At 42.8% G+C, this 15,220-nt stretch overlaps 2 protein-coding genes across 2 annotated transcripts in view; one reads left to right on the top strand and one right to left on the bottom strand.

Annotated features, from left to right (window-relative positions):
* The window catches only part of LOC147122084 (disabled homolog 1-like), a 454,991-nt gene extending 444,625 nt beyond the window's left edge, over window positions 1-10,366 (bottom strand). The window contains exon 1 of the mRNA XM_085982823.1: window positions 9,985-10,366. The gene's annotated coding sequence lies outside the window, so the exon portion shown is untranslated. The remainder of the gene's footprint in view (window positions 1-9,984) is intronic.
* Window positions 1-15,220, top strand: part of LOC147122085 (uncharacterized) — a 188,020-nt gene that overhangs the window by 71,237 nt on the left and 101,563 nt on the right. The gene's annotated exons all lie outside the window — the stretch shown is intronic.

Consider the following 15,220-nt stretch of genomic DNA (forward strand, 5'->3'; position numbering starts at 1 on the left):
GGAGGCCCATCTGATATTGGGCCTAGGGCCTCATCTACATGAGATGGGCAAGCTGCAGATGCCTCCTGGGTGTCCCCAGGCAGCTTGCCAGCAAAGAGATTTCAAATTTGGGCTGCTGCATCACCAGCAATGAGCGGGGGCCGGAAACCGCAGTGGAGCCAAGAGGAACACAGCAGGCCTGGTGCCTGTGAATGTAACGCTTTGATGCACCCTAAAAGGATCTCCTTTGTCTCGGAGCCTGAGGGTAAAGCATAATATGAAGAGGAGTGGTCACCTCCAAGGAATAGGGAGGAGGTAGGGGCTCACCTCTGTTTATGTTATTGTCTATGAACAAAACTTAATCAGGTATCAGGTTAACATTGTCTTGCTAATATACCTAATTTGTAAAATAATAATGTGGGTAAATTGGCTACTGCAAGAAGAAATTAAATTCATTGTCTGTAAAATGCATTAACCTTTGAATGGTGTCATGTCAAATGGAAACACCAAACAATCTAAATGCCTAATATGGAATTACAGGGCCTTGTGGTTAAATTGGAAATGTTGTTCTCATTTTTTGGCGCCTTTATGGTCAAGCCATTATGAAAACATCACAGCTAGATTGCCAAACTCTTTGAAAGTTATATTTGTGAAGTGGCAATTTAGCAGCTTGACAAGTATGAATGTGTAGGGTGACTGGTCCCTTTTTGAAAAAGAGGAAAATATTCTCCCCTCGGTGCAGTTATCTGTTAGTAAGCGAATTACATCTGCAGCGCTGTGCTGCTAAATTGATGCCTGTTACTTGAATGGACGTCCTGTTTATATTCAGCAATCATGAAAATAAAAAAAATAACCAGTACAACAAACAATTATTTAATTGAGATAAAATAGAAAATCACAAAAATGAAAATGTGAACTAAAAACAATAAATTCTGGAATAACAGCACTAATGAAGGGTTTCTCACAAATTATTAACACTCTCTTTCTTCTAAAATGCCAACTGGCCAAATGTGCTATTCCAGCATTTTCTGTTCTCATTTCAATTATTTGTGTTTTTAAGATAAATATTACCTTTTTCTCTCTTTCACACTGAATGCAAATGTGATGTGGTGAAGTCATGAATCTAAAGTGGTGTTTCACAGACAATTTAAAGTCATTTCGCTGGATTGACAGTCCATGTTCACCTTTCTAGCTATCAGCATGTCAATTTCAGATCAATTTCAATAACAACCAAGCAGCCACGTATATACTTGGGACAATTTAGCAGTGCTGGCAAGTAACTAGAACATTGCAAATTTCATGTGGACTATTTTGGAGTAAGATTTAGCTATGACCTTTAGTGCAAATTGTTATTGATGAGTGCAAAGTTGAACTGCAAGCCTGAAATAACCTTCTCTGAGGAATACTTGAATTTGACCTAATTCAAACCACTTTGGTCTTGGATGCGCATGTCCCTTTTAAAATAGAATTTGCAAGGCCCCAGGTAGGGGAAGATGATCCTCTGTGGATTGCATTTCCAAATGCCACCTCATTTTTCTATTGCCATTTAGGTTGATGGGCAGTTGGGCTTTTACTGGACTTAAACCAACAAAGCTTTTAAAAGGACATTGTATTCACAAGTGTTTAATGATTCCTTTATTTACTTTGAGGAGGGAGATAGGCTGAAGAAATCATTAAAAGAAATGCAACAAAGAGTGTGGCGAGCTGTCAGGAACCACAAGAGCAGCTCAGTGGAGACTTTCCTGTCCAACCTTTCCCTCCCCTCCACTCACCAGTGTGAAGATGCCTGGTCTATGCTCATTACCTTTTTAGGGCACCCGAGAAATCAGTAGTGATGGGATCTATTTTGTAGTGCTACCCAATGGTACTTCTGCACACAGTGCTACCACAGTGTCTATTGTGATGCAAATTCAAATGCATGTCACATTCAGAGGTGCAGTATACATGGTTCTGCAGTAAATTCTAAATTAATGGTTATTAAGAATAAAGCTCGAGATAAAATAACTTCAAAATTCAAATGAGAAAGCCAATGTAGATTTGCAATATTGTTAACTTCAAAACAGGGAATAAAAAGACTCAGGAAAAGAGATACATCAGCTTGAAAGACTGTGCAATAAAGTTAATGAAAACCTGATATTACATCATTTTCAAAGAAAAGCTAAGAATAGTGGGAGTACTTTCAATATTTCACAATTTTGGCATTCCCACTGCGTAGTGGTGCTCACAGGCAGTGCACCTTGGGAAATTGCAGCCCCTGATTTCCAAAAGTATGCTCCCTGTGAGCACCAATACTTCCTACCATCCATCTTGGCAAGTTTAAAAACATCAAATATCTCATACAAGTGGTAATTATCTTGGTTCCACAGACACCAACCATTTTACATTAGGTGCATAAGAATGTTTAAGCATGGGAAAAGATCATTAAGACCCCCAAGCTCACCTATATTTTTTAAACAGGTCTCAGCTGCCTTCGCATTATAGCCCTCAATATCTTTTCTAATTGCTACTTTAATCCATTTGGACAGTCCACTTCAGTGACCTTCCTGGGTAATTTATTCACAAGTCTATTACCCTGCTGACTCCTTTTTACGCTTAACTTTGTAATCTTAATTTCTCTTTGCTCCTATCTGAATCTTGTGCCATGGTGAATAATTTGTATGGATCCATTTTGTTAATTCCTTTCAATTGAAGTTGAAAAATGTATATTATTTAGGCAGATGAGAGTGAATATTACTCAAAATTTTTGATCATATGTTTTAAAAAAAAGTCTGATGTCAGTGAATGTAGCCTTGAACCAACAACAGTACTTGTAAGTGAATGAGCCCATTTTCACAATTATTCCTGCTGTTCAGAGTGACTGCTGACGGTGTGAAGATGGGTTAATCACAGCGCCAGCATGCTACAACTTGCATGGCTTCATTGTTGATGTAAAAGGGAGCTGGACTATCTGCTTGTTTTGCTGATCTTTGTCAAATATACCCTTGAGATTCCATACAGCAAAATCCAAGTGAAATCTATGGTGACGAGAATGATCCACTCTGAAATCTGAAATCAATAGTAATTGGAGCCTTGTAGCATGCTGGTGGTTCAATGAGATCATCACACCAGTATCCCACAGTCACACTCAGGGAATCAGCTTGAGTTACATCAGAAACTACAAATGCCACTTAACTCGTTACATTTACACTGAAATGTTCAAGTTAACCAAGATGGTATTTTTTGTTTTCTCTCCGTTTTGACGCAGCAAACTTTCAAAGACATGCATGTTTGTCTTTCTAATTGGGATCATGGTGTAGCTCTACCAGTCACATCTGCAGCTAGCCTGTTTGTTGATATGATTATTATTTCATTAATCAACTGCACGTCCTCAAAGGGAGCCACTGTGAACTGCAGGGAGGCAAGTTTACCACAGCAACAATTCCGCTTCCCAGGGAATTCCAAAACATCAATGACTCTCTTTTTTGAAATACGCTCAATGAAAATGAACAGTCCTCGCACTGGGATAGTCCTTTCAGATAAATCAATTCATCGAGCATCGCAGTACATCGAATAATATTTTAAAAAACACTGTTTGGCAATCTATGCTACATGCCAGGCTCTTTACTTTCCCAATAGCTGTCTGGGATCTGACAAAGTTATGAATCATGTATGGACAAAAAAGAACATGGATTTTTTTTAATCAATATTTTCTATTAATTTTTAGTTACTGGACATGTCAGTTCATCAGCTATATACATGTGTTAAAAAAGAGTATGGTAATACACCACACTGTAACCTGATCATCATATAATATGTTAAAAGGAAATTTATATTTTGTAAATGCATAAATTAAAGGCATTTGGAACTCTCCTCATTGCTGAGTGGATAAATGCATGAGCAATAAACAGTGGAAAGGTCTATGCTTCTTCAGCCAGTCACAGATAAGATGACTCGAGTGCTACTATTGCTCTCAATGCCCTTGCTTTTGGGAGCTGAAAAATCAACCAGATTGCTGATGATTATCCAGTGACTCTGGGGGCGATCTTGCCAGCCCTGGGGAGACGGGTATGGAGGCGGGACTGCCGGGAAAATGGCAGAATTTGGGGGCAGGTGCCCAACCCGCCTCCGTGCCAACTTCCTAGGAGGCGGGTAGCTGTCCCGCGCAGGGTCCCGTCTCCTTGGAGGCAGGAAGGGATTAAAGCCCATGAACTGCCTGTTAACAGGTAGTTAACAGGCATAAAATAGGGTTATCCCCTTTTTGCCCTCACAAGTGTGGGCTTCCCGAAGGCTCCAAACCCACCAGGTCAGCGAGGCACGTAGTGGGCCTGCGGGGGTCGGGGAGTGGGGGGGGGGGGGTCAGGAGGGTGCAAAAGTGTGCTGTGAAGGTAAGTGATGGGTGCAAGAGTGTAGAGGTGAGGATCTGAGGTAAGTGCAAAGTGTTAGTAAAAGTGTACTTACCTTTGTTTCTTCCTGCAGGCTTCAGTCGGTGTGTATGCAGAGAGTCTCGGACCTCCGCATTGGAGATGGCCATTGCATTCTCCAATGCAACAACCATCTCATTTCTGCAAAAGAAAGATGTTTGATGAGGTCTTAAATTCAAGACCTCATCAAACTACAGAGGATGTCACTGTTTGACAGCTTCACAGAGCTGTCAAATGATAACAATTCATCTTTGACAGATGAAACGTCATATGTTGACGTTCTCTGCAACCGGCTTTCCCTTAATTGACCTGCTAAGCCCGCTGGGTGGGTTTAACAAGGTCAATCAAGGGAAAATAGCATGGGTTGGCCAGAAGTTGTTGGAGGAGGGACTGAAACCCGACAAGTGGGAGTCCCACCTCCAAAAGCTCCCCAATGGCAAAATCACCCACTCTGTGTTGGGTGAGGACAGGATTGGGCTCGGCTGTGATGTTCTCCATAGGCGAATGGGCAGCCACAATTACTGCCTAGTCTCAAGTATGAAGAATGATCACTTGGATGGAGCAGCAGTGAGCATTGGGCCCATGGATTTGTACCCGAGCACACTTGTATTCCCTTAAAGGGAGGAGAGGAGAAACATTTTTTTTGAAATATTACTAGAAATACATGCACATTGAAGATTGAAATCTAGCTGGACTTTGATGTGTATTAGTTTTTAAGTAAAACCTGCATAACTCACTACAGTATTATTCAGTAATTATGCGGATACTAATTTGACTACAACAATCTGACTATGCTTGCGTCTGCACTCACTCGGAGGTCGAACTCCAAACCATCGTCAACACCTTCACCGAAGTGTACGAGAGCATGGGCCTTACACTAAACATCCGTAAGACAAAGGTCCTCTACCAATCTGCCCCCGCCACACAGTACTGCCCCCCAATTATCAAAATCCACGACAAGGTCTTGGACAACGTGGACCACTTTCCATACCTCGGGAGCCTACTGTCAACAAGGGCAGACGTCGACGACGAAGTCCAACACCGCCTTCAGTGTGCCAGTGCAGCCTTCGGTTGCCTGAGGAAGAGAGTGTTTGAAGACCAGGACCTCAAGCCCGGCACTAAGCTCATGGACTACAGAGCAGCAGTGATACCCGCCCTGCTGTATGCCTCAGAGACATGGACCATGTACAGCAGGTACCTCAAAGCACTGGAGAGGTACCACCAACGCTGCCTCCACAAGATCCTGCAAATCCATTGGCAGGATAGGCACACCAACGTCAGTGTTCTTGCTCAGGCCAACATCCCCAGCATCGAAGCTTTGACCGCGGCTCGATCAGCTCCGATGGACGGGTCACATTGTCCGCATGCCCGATACGAGACTTCCAAAACAAGCGCTCTACTCGGAGCTCCAGCACGGCAAGAGAGCCCCAGGTGGGCAGAGGAAACACTTCAAGGACACCCTCAAAGCCTCCTTGAAAAAGTGTAACATCCCCACCGACACCTGGGAATCCCTGGCCCAAGACCGCACAAAGTGGAGGAGAAGCATCCGGGAAGGCGCCGAACACCTCGAGTCTCTTCGCCGGGAGCAAGCGGAAGCCAAGCGCAGGCAGCGCAAGGAGCGCACGTCAACCCAAGCACCCCACCCACCCACCCCTTCAACCACCATCTGCCCCACCTGTGACAGAGGCTGTAGGTCCTGCATTGGACTCATCAGTCACCTGAGAACTCATTTTTAATGTGGAAGCAAGTCATCCTCGGTTCCGAGGGACTGCCTAAGAAGAAGACGACAACAATCTAATAATCTGACAAAAAAATATATTTCTTTACTGGAATCTGCAGTATACAGTTACCGTGGAAACATGCAGTGACAATCCAGATCGTACACACTCATGTTTCACTATTTATAACAAGGGCCCATGCCTCTAATACAATTTTGCAATAAATATTCATTAAAAACTATGATACTTATAGCCATTTCAAACAAGCATCATCTGCACTGGAAGACACTGTAACTTTACACTGTTTACTTAATTCAATATTACAGTGGTATGGATAAAGGATTGTAGACCAAGCAGGAAATGACAATATACCAAGTAATTTCCAATGACTCTCATGGCAAAGAGATCCTAATCCAGGAAGCACAACGCTTCTAGGGAAATCAGTTTAACGTTTACTGGAGTGTTGAAATACAAAGCAAAGTCCAAATATGCTTGATGCTTTACAGGAAGTATGTTTTTATTAATACACTGAGGTGCCCCATCTGTCCATCTATAAGCTGCTGATAAAGATCAATGTAATGGTTCATCTATATTGGTAAAATTCAATGACTCTTTGGATTAAAAGAAAAAAAGGTGTAGTTTGAAGAACAGACCAATTCTGATTTCAAGAACCATCAGAATTATGCTTTTGCTAAGTGTCACTATAATTGCGTCCATCTACCTCTGCTGCTTTCTCCTTGCCCACCCAGGGAAACCTCCCCCGCCCCGCAAATAAGGCTTCCCCCTTCCCTAACCCTGAACCCAAGTTTTGCTCTCTCCTCACGCCCTGTTCTCATCCTGTTCATGAAATACACCTCGTGCTCTTTTGACCCAATTCCCACTAAATACAGGAGGTGAAAGCTTATAAAACCAGTTGCTCCAGGGAGACAGAGGCTTCCCTGGAATTGCTGGCAGTCTAAGTGGTTAAATCATGGTGATATGGTGAGGAAACAGTTCATCCGATTGTACAATTATACGAGTCATCAAGTTTATTTGTGTGAGATCATAATATAACAAAAATTATGATTAAAAATCACAAAAAAATCAGTACGTGTCATTACTATCATGCTTTTTGATGGGTCTGATCATAATATAGGTGCATTGTATCTTGCATCAATGCAGGAACCAAACCAAATGCAAAGATGGAGACATTGGGACAGCCCTTGTTTAGTAACATGGAACAGACAGTATGCTTAGACACAACACACTGCTTTACTATCTGGTGATCATATTTCATGGCGGGGACATTGCAATTGGGAACAGACAAAACTAACAAAAGAAAAGGTTCACAATGATGCCATCAGGACCAGTCTGTATGTCAAAGTCGCTCACAATTAAAATCACTATTTCATAGCTTTCTGATGGCTCAGTGTGGAACTGAACTATGCAGACCAGGATGGTCCCAGGTGCGATACATAGTCTGTACTGAGTTAGCCTATCTTGCTAGAGTGGTGATACGTGTATTACAATTGTGGAAAGGGAAAAATCAGCCAAGATTCCCACACCAGAACAATATTTAATGATTCATGTTGAAATACATGTGTCATCTGAGAACAGAACTGAGGTTTGTCATGATGCCTCACTTGCTGGAATAGCTTGCCAACTTTGTATTTGGATTCATGCTTGAAGAATAGCCTCGAGTGAGGTACTGGAGGGCTTTTGGAACTGGTGGAACTGTAGCCCAGTATGCGACAGTGGGGACGATTTTCAACTGTTGGCTGTCCATTTCTCACTTGAAAAAAGGACAGCCGGCAAAGGAGAGTTGAGGGGTAATCTCAGCTAATGTCCACCTGATGCAATTTATGGGCAGGCCTGTAAATGAGTAAGCAGCACGCCTGCCTGTTTTGAGTGAGAAGCTATTTAAATATGCAAATCAGGGTCCTACACTGTTGTAGGAGCTCTATTGCAATTTTAAAGTGCTAATGGCATGCTTTGGTTATTTGCAACAGGCCTAACCAGCAGTCCTTAAAGGGTCTGGTGGAGGCCACTCCACAAAAGGGCACCAAACCTTTTTTTCTTTTCTTTTAGTAGGGCCAAGAGGAGCATTCAGGAACACTGCAGTCCGCTCCTGGCCCATGCTTCCCCCCGCCTCTGGGATCGGCTCCTACCCTCCCGCTGTGTCCTTATCTGCTAGCCAACTCCGCATAGGAGAAGGGCCGATTCCTCGCCGTCCCACGACCAGGAAGCTGCAGCAGAGTGCCCATTTACCTTGCTGGCTGCATTCAAATGAGATCTGAAAATGGTTCAGGCCTCTTGACATCGGCTTCGAACACACGGCACAGGTGCTCTCCTGACTTCATGCCATTTTAGACGAAAGTCGAAAATCAGCCCCCCCCCCCCCTCCAACAGCACCTTCAGGATAGGGGATAAACTGAACAGAATAAGTTAATTTATATCTTCACCTGATTATTATTTTAAATACGTACCTAAAATCTGGTGTAAACAGAATAAATGGCAAAGAGCTATGAGATACGGTTTATATCTCACTTAGGTTGATGACAGGAACTCACTTTGGGACATAAATTGCACCACATGGAGCTACATTTTAAATCTTTTATTTACCACGTTAAACAACATTGATGAATGATCTATTTCATGGCACAACTTTAGCAAGAATTCAGGTCACAATATAAACTGGCACTTGGCCAGCACATTTCCTTCCTTCTCTTTCTGCTCACAGCATTCTTCGAGGAGATCTACGAGGTGTTAGTAATTATTAATTAAAGTAAATCAACATTAGTTTCATGTGAATCTAAAAAAGAGAGTCAGCCAACCAGTCATGCCAATGTACTAGTGCCAGTCAATACATAGATTAAATGAAACAGACATAAGGAAAAATATTGGAATGGAAATGTTACCAAAATTTAGCAAGGTCATCTTAAATATGGGTTGTTAAGTCATTTTTGCACAGGCTTATATTATTGTCTTGACAAATGGGGGTCTGATTTCCTCTGTGCGCTGAAATCAAAGACTCCTTGATAAAAAAAACAGGCTTACAATTTTATTATACGTAGCACACAGAGGAAATCTTTTCCCATGATTACTGAGCCCTACTGAAGGAAAATAATACGCCTTGTTTATTTATTCACAAACTTTCTACAATGACACATAGTATTTATGTATACACAGCGTCTTCTTACAAATGCCCTATTTTCCCTTCTCCAGTTCTTTAGTCAAAGTTAAACCCTGAAATAATGGCAGGATTGTAAGGATTAGAATTAAGTTTTTTTTGGCTCACAGAAATTATTATGCATTGTTGATTTTTGGGGATTTATAATGGGATTAAAGTTTCTTACAGGGTTATGCTGAGAGATATTCCAACTATTTTAATTTTTAAACCGTCTCATGCGTCAAAAATAAATTGGATGCTGTCTGTTTAAAACTTGAACTAAACAAAGATTGGTTCAACTTTGGGATATAAAACTTAAAGATCTGCTTGTTGTGGTGACATGTGATATAATTAATTCAATAAGAAATGAATTCATGTATCACCCTGTCCCTTGCTGAAAAACTAACCTAAATAGCTTTTCCACCAACTTTACAGAGATGGCAATAGCCCTTTAAGAAACAATACAAAATCCTTGTAAAGATTTATGAAACATTTTCAAAATACACACATACACAGGAAAATACTACCAAAGAATATTCACACCTTTTCACATCATTGTAATCTTGACCGAGATGTACAGATCTATTATTTTCTAGTTTATTATAAAACTATTACGACCTTCATGCTTTTGCAGAATAAAGATCAGGAAGCCTAAAAACAAAAATAGGTTGATCCACACTAATGGTTGTGGAGGAGAAATTCAATTCAATATAAAATACAACTGAATGCAAACACTGACCTGAATAAAATAAACTGGCACCTGAATTTCCTTGCATCTGATGTTACAGACAGGATGATTGCACCATCGAGCAAACTCATTTTTGTGGGATATGCTTGTCACCCACTTCTACTATCTCTCTCTTGCTGGCCAGTGTGTTGCATGGACCATCTCATTCCTTCACTGAATGCTGTCAGAGTCTGAGCACGCTTTCTGCTCCATGTGATGTTGCCAGGTTACCTCTCCCAGGAGGGGAGCGAAAGACTAGGCCTAAGTGACCAATCGAGCAGGAGTTCAGAGTTCAGCTTCCAAGTGGAGAGAATAAAATCAAAGGCTGGTATTCATTATGAGCCAACTCATTATGTGCCAGTTAAGTCCAATATCCTTCCCTATAGAGCCTCATAAACGTTTTGGCTGTGTTCTGCGACAATGACCCAGTAAATTCTATTGACCCTCTGAGCATGCGCATTAACAACGCACAATTAAACACTGAGGCATTGACCCTTCTCTCTCAGATACTGTTTAATTTATCACAATTTAAACTAAAATAACTAGATTTCAAAAATTACAATTACTCTATTAATCATTATTTTTACATTCAGAAAATATAGGAAACAGTCAGGTTGGAGTTCTCTAGCATAACCTGATGAATATTTAGTTGTGGTTATTGCAATATGCAGATGCTGGAACACAGAGCCCTTTGTCATGCAGTGATTCCCTTTATGTATTGTCTAACTTCACATTAACATTTAATAACAAAACCTGGGGGCTACTACTTTATTAAATGTAATAAAGGGGAATAACAAACCCGAGTGCAGCTACCAGATTTGATTGGAATTACTAACAAATTATTGATTTAGAACTTTACTCTTTCACTCACTGGTATGATAGAAATGAAGACTTTTCAGTTTAACAAATTGTTGTTGACTGACTATATTAGAGTCTTGTACTCCTCTCAAAACCTGCAAATTGGTAGTTTTAGCTCCATCTACAGGTCAGGCCTCTCACAGCAATATACACATGTCCATGTGCACAAACATCTCACACACAGGGGGGGAACTTTAACCTAAAAAAATCAGGTGGGTTGGAGTCGTATGGGAAGTTAAAGTGTTCAAAATCTGAATCCTGGCCAGAACCCGCCTCCAAACCGCCCACTTCCGAGGGGAGGAGAGACGGGGGAGGGGGGGGGTGGTGGCAGGCAGCCAACCTGCTCCCAGGAGGCGGGTCGTCTATTTAAGTATTATAATGAGGCTGGAAGCCACTGCTTTAACCTCCATTTTGAATTTAACTTTACACTTACCTTCTGAATCCAGCATCCTTACCTAACCCACCCCCGTGATCGGAGACCCCCCAGGAGGTTTCCGATCCCCCCCCCACAACCAGGTCTCCGATCCCCCCCCAATGAGACCTCTCCCCCAACCCCATGCACCTCCAGCCCTCAAACTGTTCCTCTGGCTGCTGATCGTTCGCTAACCTCCTCTGGTCCCTGATCTTCACCCGCCCCGCCCCCCAGGGTGATCCCACCCACGATCGTTCTCCTATCTCCCCACCCCGTGCTGGTCCTGGTCCCTGACCTTCACCCAACCTCCCCGTGCTCCTTCGGCCACCCCCCGGCCCCCACGCGATCCTTCCTTCCCTCCTCTCTGCGGCCTAGTGCCAGAGGCTTACGCACCCGGAGACAGAGAGGATCGATGAAGGGAATGCAATGGATGTTGTCTACATGGATTTTAGGAAGGCATTTGACAAAGTACCACACAGAAGGCTGATTAACAAAATTAATGCTCATGATGGTGGGTCAGTGGCAGATTGGATAAGGAATTGGCTTAAGGACAGAAAACAGCGAGTTATGGTAAATGGCAGTTTTTCAGATTGGAGGATGGTAGACAGTGGTGTTCCCCAAGGGTCAGTGCCGGGGCCACTGTTTTTTTTTATATATATAAATGACCTGGCTATTGGAATACAGAGTAGAATTTCTAAATTTGCCAATGCCAAGTCCACAGCACCATGGAAGGCTCAGCTGCACAGGCCCGGGGGGCGGGAAGAGGAGAGGAAGAGCAATTATGATAGGGGATTCAATAGTTAGGGGAGCAGACAGGTGTTTCTGCGGCTGCAGACATGACTCCAGGATGGTATGTTGCCTCCCTGGTTCCAGGGTCAAGGATGTCACTTAACGGCTGCAGGGCATTCTGAGGGGGGAGGGTGAACAGCCAGAGATCGTGGTCCATATCGGTACCAATGACATAGGTAGGAAGAGGGATGAGGTCCTGCAGGCAGAGTTTAGGGAGCTGGGAAAGAGGTTAAAAAGCAGGATCTCAAAGCTAGTAATCTCCGGATTACTACCAGTGCCACGTGCTAGTGAGTACAGAAATAGGAAGATAGAGCAGATAAATGCGTGGCTGGAGAGATGGTGTAGGAGGAAGGGCTTTACATTTCTGAGGAATTGGAACCGTTTCTGGGGGAGGTGGGACCTCTATAAGCCAGACAGGTTTACACCTCAATGGGAACGGGACCAATATCCTCGTGGGAGGGTTTGCTAGAGCTGTTGGGGAGGGTTTAAACTAGCTTGGCAGGGGGATGGGAACCTAAGTATAGAGTCAATAGGGAGGGAAGAAAAACTGGAATTGGAAAACAAAAACGTAGAAAGTAAATTGGAAGGACAGAGGAATCAAGGGCTAGATAGTAGTCAACAAGGAGGTTTGCCTGTACTAAATGGTACATACTTCAATGCAAGGGGTATAGCGAACAAGGCAGATGAGCTGAGGGCACAGGTAGATACTTGGGACTATGATATTATAGCTATTACAGAGACATGGCAGAAAGTGGGACAGGTATGGCAGCTCAACATTCCTGGTTACAGGATTTTCAGACGGGATAAAGAGGGAGGTAAAAAGGGAGGGGGGGGTCGTGGTATTGATTAAAGAAACTATTACAGCTGTGAGGAGGGATGATATGTTGGAGGGATCATCAAACGAGGCCATATGGATCGAATTGAAAAACAAAAAAGGGGTGATCACACTGCTGGGAGTATACTACAGACCCCCAAACAGTGAGAGGGAGATAGAAGAGCAAATATGTAGACAAATTTCTGAGAAGTGCAAAAACTATAGGGCAGTAATAGTAGGGGATTTCAACTACCCCAATATTAACTGGGATAAAATTAGTGTGAAGGGTATTGAGGGTGCGGAATTCCTAAAATGCATCCAGGAGAACTTTTTTAGCCAGTATGTAGCAAGCCTAACAAGGGAGGGGGCGGTTCTGGACTTAGTTTTAGGGAATGAAGCTGGGCAGGTAGAAGGGAGAGCATTTTGGTGCTGGTGACCATAATTCAGTTAGATTTAAGGTAGTTATGGAAAAGGACAAGGATAGACCAGGAATAAAAATTCTAAATTGGGGAAAAGCAAATTTTACTAAGCTCAGAGGGGATTTAGCCATAGTGGACTGGAAACAGCTACTTGAATGTAAATCAGTGTCAGAGCAGTGGGAGGCATTCAAGGAGGAGATCTGGAGGGTTCAGACCAAATACGTACCCTTAAAGAAAAAAGGTGGCACTAACAAATCTAGAGCCCCCTGGATGTCTAGGGACATACAGTGTAGGATAAAGAAAAAAAGGGAGGCGTATGACAGATACCGAGGGCTAAATACGCCAGAATCTGGAGTACAGAAAGTGCAGGGGTGCAATTTAAAAGGATATTAGGAAAGCATAGAGAGCATGAAAAATTCTTGGCAAGTAAAATCAAGGAAAACCCAAAGATGTTTTATAAATATATTAAGAGTAAGAGGATAACTAAAGAAAGGGTAGGGCCTATTAGTGATCATGAGGGTAATCTGTGTGTGGAGGCGGGAGACGTCGGTAGGGTTCTTAATGAATACTTTGCGTCTGTTTTCACAAAGGAGAGGGGCGAAGCAGACATTGCTATCGGGGGAGGAATGTGAAATATTAGATGAAATAAACATAGTGAGAGAGGAAGTATTAAGGGGTTTAGCAGCTTTAAAAATGGATAACTCCCAAAGCCCGGATGAAATGTATCCCAGGCTGTTAAGCGAAGCAAAAGAGGAAATAGCAGAGGCCCTGACCATCATTTTTCAATCCTCTCTGGCTTCAGGTGTGCTGCCGGAGCACTGGAGGACTGCTAATGTGGTACCCTTGTTTAAAAAGGGAGAAAAGGATAGACCGAGTAATTACAGGCCAGTCAGCCTAACCTCGGTGGTGGGTAAATTATTGGAAAGAATTCTGAAGGACAGGATAAATCTTCATTTAGAAAGACACAGATTAATCAAGGATAGTCAGCACGGGTTTGTTAAGGGAAGATCGTGTCTGACAAACTTGATTGAATTTTTTGTGGAGGTAACAAGGAGGGTAGATGAGGGTTGTGCATTTGATGTAGTTTATATGGACTTTAGCAAGGCTTTTGATAAGGTTCCACATGGCAGACTGGTCACGAAGTTAAAAGCCCATGGGATCCAGGGCAAAGAGTCAAGTTGGATTCAAAACTGGCTCAGAGACAGGAAGCAGAGGGTAATGGTTGATGGGTGTTTTTGTGACTGGAAGACTGTTTCCAGTGGGGCTCCACAGGGTTCAGTACTAGGTCCCTTGCTTTTTGTGGTATATATCAATGATCTAGACTTGAATATAGGGGGTATGATTAAGAAGTTTGCAGATGATACTAAAATCGGCTGTGTGGTTGATACTGAAGAAGGAAGCTGTAGGCTGCAGGAGGATATCAATAAATTGGTCAGATGGGCAGGACAGTAGCAAATGGAATTCAATCTGGAGAAGTGTGAGGTAATGCATTTGGGGAGGGCTAACAAGGAAAGGGAATACACATTAAATGGTAGGACACTGAGTAGTGTAGAGGAACAAAGGGACCTTGGAGTGCATGTCCACAGATCCCTGAAGGTTGCAGGCCAGGTAGATAAGGTGGTTAAGAAGGCATACGGAATGCTTGCCTTTATTAGCCGTGGCATAGAATACAAGAGCAGGGGGTGTTATGCTTCAACTGTATAAAACACTAGTTAGGCCTCAGCTAGAGTACTGCGTGCAGTTCTGGTCACCACATTACAGGAAAGATGTGATTGCACTAGAGAGGGTACAGGAGATTTACAAGGATGTTGTTGGGAGTAGAGAATCTTAGCTATGAGGAAAGACTGGATAGGCTGGGTCTGTTTTCCTTGGAACAGAGGAGGCTGAGGGGAGACCTTATTGAGGTGTATAAAATTATGAGGGGCATAGATAAAGTGGATAGAAAGGACTTATTTC

This window comes from Somniosus microcephalus, chromosome 3 (assembly GCF_052327205.1).
Source record: "Somniosus microcephalus isolate GS21.2 chromosome 3, FLI_Smic_1.0, whole genome shotgun sequence".
NCBI lineage: Eukaryota > Metazoa > Chordata > Chondrichthyes > Squaliformes > Somniosidae > Somniosus > Somniosus microcephalus.